We start from the raw sequence: 6,299 nt of genomic DNA, 5'->3' as shown, positions 1-6,299 counted from the left end.
TTATTGCTTGCTTCCATAGATATAGTATCCAAAGAATTGATCGGTGGGCAGTTCAAAGCCCTGATTTGTAGCCTCTTCCCTCCCCTCCCTCGCATGTTGTCTCTCCCCCTCCATCACCATGTGCTTGCTCTCCCACCATTCTCTCTCCTTTCTTTCACCAGGGGCCCTGCCCCGCTCCCACCTCCACCAGGGATTCAGACCCTGAAGTTGGATGGGGAGGCGGCATGCTGCTGACCCTACAGAGCAGTGGGAGGATGGGCCCTGGTGTAGCTGAACCGGCTGCACATATGGTAGTTCTGCCACTTATTTACTAAACAATTTTCTAAATGTTCTTTATTGGGAAATCTTTACGTAAAGTGGACAGCACACACTCATATAATGTCATTGGTTTTTAATGCTCGTAGACCGTTCAAAGTATTTATTTATTTATTTTTTTGGTAAAAGTGACCTTGATAAATCTGCTTATTGGGCAATTGGAGGTCTTCTATGTGGAGGGATATACAATTTGTCTAACATTTAATACTGTGGTGTAGTATCAACGACCTCCATTAGGCCTTGGCCATGTTTGGCGCTTGCTCGCTCTCGCTTGCTGCCGCTCGCTCTACCTGGAGCTTTTTGCTGTCCTTACAGAGGAGACAGCAAGCGCTTGGGAGGCGGGTATCACTGTGTGTGTTGGTAGCTGTCAGTGTGTGTGTCACTGGGGAACGTGTGTGTGTGTGTGTGTGTGTGTGTGTGTGTGTATTATATAATATTTTAAAAATTAAAAAAAAAGACATGTGAGAATAAATTATTTATTAACATTGTGCAACTTTGATAAATATATTCACGCACACACACACGCATACACATATACACATACATGCACACACACGCGCACACATACACACACACACACACACACATGCATACACACACACACGCACGCACACACACACGCACACACGCACACACATATACATACACACACACATGCACACACGCACACGCACACGCACAAAGGCACACACACACATGCATACACAAAGGCACACACACACACATGCATACACAAAGGCACACACACACAAAGGCACACACACATACACACACACACATACACACACACACATGCATACACAAAGGCACGCACACACGCACACACACACACAAAGGCACACACACACAAAGGCACACACACACACACACGCATACACATACACACACACATACACACACACATACACACACACATACACACACACACACACGAGACATGGATCGGGGTAGAAGGGGGACAGACCGTCAGGGGGCGGGCGCGTCACTGGCCGGGGGCGGGCCAGTGACATCACGGAGCTGGTTCGCCCTCATTGGGCGAACCGCTCACGTGACCGGCCTGTCTCGCCGGCAAGCGGGGGAATTTTAAATTCCCCCAAGACCTGCGCTTCCGCAAGCGCGCGGAAGCGCAGGTGAGCCCCTACTAAAGCCGCTCTAATTGCGGCTGTAGGGGCTCAGTGCTGAGCGGGAGCGTGCCTCAGCGCGCTTCCGCCAGCAAGCAGGTAACATGTCCGGGGCCTTACCTGGAAGGAAGAGAACTACTCTCTTGGATTCTTTGGCATCAACCTTGTTAGACAACACCTCACGATAATAAAACGTTTGTGTAAAGAACTTTGACATACAGATTATGTATCAAATAAATTGTTAATTTTGACTGCTTTCTTTACTTGTGCCTAAATCAAATGTAGCAATTTCCATTTAACGCCGGCTGTTTGCCAGGAAAGTTTTTACTACTGCATATTTGATTACTTTTTGCATACCAGAAAAAGGTGAACAGGGTACCTAAACTAATAAATCCCCCTTTCCAATAGTTGTGTAATGCAATGTAACCCCCTTTCTACAATAACTTTCTATTACCACTACATTTGTATAAGCTGGATCACGGGGCAAAATTGGAACAAAGTACCTGGAAACACTCCCACGAACAGCTGCAACATGAACATCAGTCTTAATGCATCTTCACCTACTTCTCCCCCCCCCCCCCCCACCTATTCAGTACACAAGGCAAGATGACCAATGTTTCGATGTTGGTGAAATGCTTCTGTTAATAGAACGTTTTAAGGGTCTTGGAGTTTATTAACTTGGATATTAATGTCTGCCCTCTGTCACGGACTGTGTCACACATCAGTTCCTCCCAGTGTCTACATCCCACCTATCACTGACCCTCTTATCTCCTGTCCCACTCACCCTAGGTGGGGAAACTGCCCTAAGGCCTCGGCCATGTTACCTGCTGGCGTGCTGAGGCTCAGGGAAAGTGGGTGCTTTCCCTGGCCTTAGTCAGCGTGCTGTCAGGGGGCGTGTCGGGGGCGGGCCAGTGACATCACAGAGCTGGTTCGCTCTTATTGGGCGAACCGCTCACGTGACCGGCCCTGCGCGCCGGCAAGCGGGGAAATTTAAAATTCTGGTAAGACGCGCGGAAGCGTAGGCGAGCCCCTACTAAAGCCGCTCTAATTGCGGCTGTAGGGGCTCAGTGCTGAGCGGGAGCGCGCCTCCGCCAGCAAGCAGCAACCATGGACGAGGCCTTAGACTTTGCAAGCTATTGACAGCAGCCGTCATTTTCAAAACTGGATTAAAAATGTTTTCATATAAACGTTAAATATAATAGACTTAATAAGAGCCCTATTTAAAACATACATTAAAGAAATGACAATTGTACTCTTATGTATCCAGCTTTGAATTAAGTCTCAATTCAAAATAAAGGATGTGTGTTGGAATATACTGCATGATAATTTCTTTGCAAAGAAAACAAGGATTTGAAAATGTACCTATGGACTCAAGGACCCACAGTTTTATCACGAGGGGTGAATGGAAATCCCCCTCCACAGTATTTGGTAACCAAACAAAAGCAATTTGTTATTGTAAAATGACTTGTTTGCTTAAAAGCTTTAATACATTTAACCCATTCTAGACATGACTGCCCCATTCAGTAAACTGCAAAATGTAGTCTTTAAAAAAATATATATATCGCCTAGCCCTCTGGCCGCTATCCTTTTGGACGCTCACAGTATAAGTCCTGTTAGGTACAGGCTCTGTGAGGGATAAGCTTTCAATAGGCCTAGCTTGTCCTTGTAGCCTGAATGTATTGTTACTGTATCCAGGGGCAGGCTTAGCAACAACCACAGGGTATCAGCCTTGGGTGGATACTGGCTGGGTGACATGATCTAACTGTGATGCCTGTCAGTATCAGACCTGCCCTGTTATGGGACAGGGTTACAAGTCATACCCTGGGGATAGCTACTGACACTCTCCCAGAAGTTAGGCAGTCTGTCTCGCCTCCCCCTGCAAAGTGGGACTATGTATTATCCTGTGTGCCATCAGGGATAAAGGAGCTGAATGGGGCCTACAGGGCCTTATGTAACGGGAGTATGGCTCCAGGACTATTACTGCTGTGAACCGGACTATGAATAAAGACTTGTTTGACTATATATGGCTATCTTAATTGAACACCATCTTGCTGCCTCAGGATCCTCATTGTCTGAGGCGCTGCAGCAAGCAAGACCAGTACTGAGAACCTGTCCTGATGTCTCCCCCATACCACCGCAGAATATCTTAAGCCCTCCTATTACAGCTTCACAGGTACGTACCTCACCAATAACACAGTAGCCACAAGATCTCACTCAGGGTAGGGAGAACAGGTAATATAAAATATATATATAACTGTAAAATTAACAAAATTGTAGCTTCCCCTTTCAACCAAAACAATTATTTTTTGTTTTAATTATGCAATCAAACCCAGTGACAAATGGTGACATTTCAATCTGCAATGCAAGTTTAAATGCAAGTATATTGCTAACATTATAGCATGTAAGGTGTGCAAGACTAAAACCTCTGACCATTTTACGTCGACCACCATGGCAATGAGACGCTACAGGGGGCAGGCCAGCTCCGGAAAAGATTAAAGGAGGGAAAACCTACACACATGGGGGGGGGGGGGGGCATCCACCCCTCCTGCAGCTCCCCCTCGGGTCAGATGAGTGAGTGTTGGATCCTGGTGCCGAGCAGAGGGAGCGCGGTCGCCTTGTCCTAAGACCGGCCTTGCCGTACCAACATATTCCGCAATGGGGTACAGTTATGTAGATTACTAAAACAAACACTCACAGATGAGGACAAACAGATTATAAAGAGGTAATGCTTAAGCGTCTAGCTCAGGGGTGCTAAAGTCCAATCCTCAAGACACCCAACCCCCAACAGGTCAGGTTCCAATAATATCACAGCTTCAGCACAGGTGCCTCTGAGCTACTTGTGCTGAAGCTGGGCTTTGCCAGGCTACGCCGGAGCCAGAGGAAATGAAACCCCCTCGATTCCCTGCTCATCGTGAGACAAGCCAACTCAAAAATAATTTCACTTTAAAGTTTACAAAAACAACAAAACACGATGCCCATAAGATGGAAAGCCTTCAATAAAACAGGCCTTGTAACATGCTATTTTTTTTTTTTTTTAAATCAAGTGTCTCATCCATTTGATCTAGATACAGCTTTTGGAGGAGTTCAACGTAGGATGGGCTGGATGCAAAAAAGACTGTGCAAAGCTATCCAAAAGCACTCCGCAACTGACCGGGATAATGAAAATTAAAAGAAATTTATTAAACTACATAAAAACAAATAAACATACTAAACAAAACAGGGGGATAGCACTCCCGTGCGTTTCACGCTTCTACAGCGCTTTCTCAAGGAGTATGCAGTAACACAATGAAATGGATTATATAGCTCCTCTGCTAATTGAGACAACTGAAATCAATCATGTAATTGTTAAACCAGCAATACAAGTGGAACACACAAACCAGTCACACTGTTACTCTGTAAAAAGAGTGAATGGAACAAAATGGTTGTGTATAAATATATCTGCAATGTAAGAATAGTATCCTTAGGCATGCACAATACAACCAGAGAGAATCGTAAGCTATAAAAGTGGTCCAATAGAGGGATTTAAATCCCAGAAATGTCAGAAGTGGCAGGAATAATAATATACACAGTCTCGCTATAAATATCTATACAAATATAACAATATATGTATCTGCTGTAACATACATAGTGCCAATAAGAAAGTGTGGCTGTTTTGAGATAAAGAAATGCTAGCAAAGTACTGCAGATACATATTTTGTTATATTTGTAGAGATATTTATAGCGAGACTGTGTATATTATTATTCCTGCCACTTCTGAAATTTCTGGGATTTAAATCCCTCTATTGGACCACTTTTATAGCTTACGATTCTCTCTGGTTGTATTGTGCATGCCTAAGGATACTATTCTTATATTGCAGATATATTTATACACAACCATTTCGTTCCATTCACTCTTTTTACAGAGTAACAGTGTGACTGGTTTGTGTGTTCCACTCGTATTGCTGGTTTAACAATTACATGATTGATTTCAGTTGTCTCAATTAGCAGAGGAGCTATATAATCCCTTCCATTGTGTTACTGCATACTCCTTGAGAAAGCGCTGTAGAAGTGTGAAACGCACGGGAATGCTATTTCCCCCCCATTTTGTTTAGTATATTTGTTTTTATGTAGTTTAATATATTTATTTTTCACCATCCCGGTGAGTTGCAGAGTGCTTTTGCGTAGCTTTGCAGTCTTTTTTGCATCCAGCCCATCCTACATTGAACTCATGCGCCTAGATTTCGGATTGGTGTGACGCGCAACAGCACATCACAGAGCACTCTTATTTCATCCAACGTGGGGGAGACGGTGCTTCATACAGTCAAAATACGCTGCACCGCGATAACGGATGAGAAGGGAAGCCAGGATCAACACTATACTCAGAGGGGGCTTCAGAGGTAATTCTACATTTTCCTCTGTTGTACATATTCCCCCCACCCCCACCAAGTGTTGCAGCGAAGAGACAGTGTTATTACACAGGCCTCATCCCTATACACCTGTCTCTCCAATTGTTCCCAAATTAGGATTGAACCTGTCAATTACTTAGTCTACTTACCTGCAAATCACATCTGTTGAGACTACAACTAAAACTTTACAACATTTATTTTATCTATGGAACGCATTCAGGTTCCAGGTTAATCTTAGATGTGCATTATGGCTTATCTGTTACATATAGATACAGTTATTTTATATCTTTACTTATATAGCGCCATTTATGTACACAGCACTAATACATGGGAATAAGCGCTTCAGGCATAAAAGTAACATTGGGAAAAGGAGTCCCTGTCCCAAAGAGCTTACAATCCAAGTGGTAAATAGGAAGAACGTACAGAGGCAGTAGGGTGTTCAGGTAAGTGCGTCTGCAAGGGGTCAAGGTCAAAATGG

This window comes from Ascaphus truei, chromosome 4, assembly GCF_040206685.1.
Source record: "Ascaphus truei isolate aAscTru1 chromosome 4, aAscTru1.hap1, whole genome shotgun sequence".
Classification (NCBI taxonomy): domain Eukaryota; kingdom Metazoa; phylum Chordata; class Amphibia; order Anura; family Ascaphidae; genus Ascaphus; species Ascaphus truei.
Note: the sequence above shows the minus strand (reverse complement) of the source record.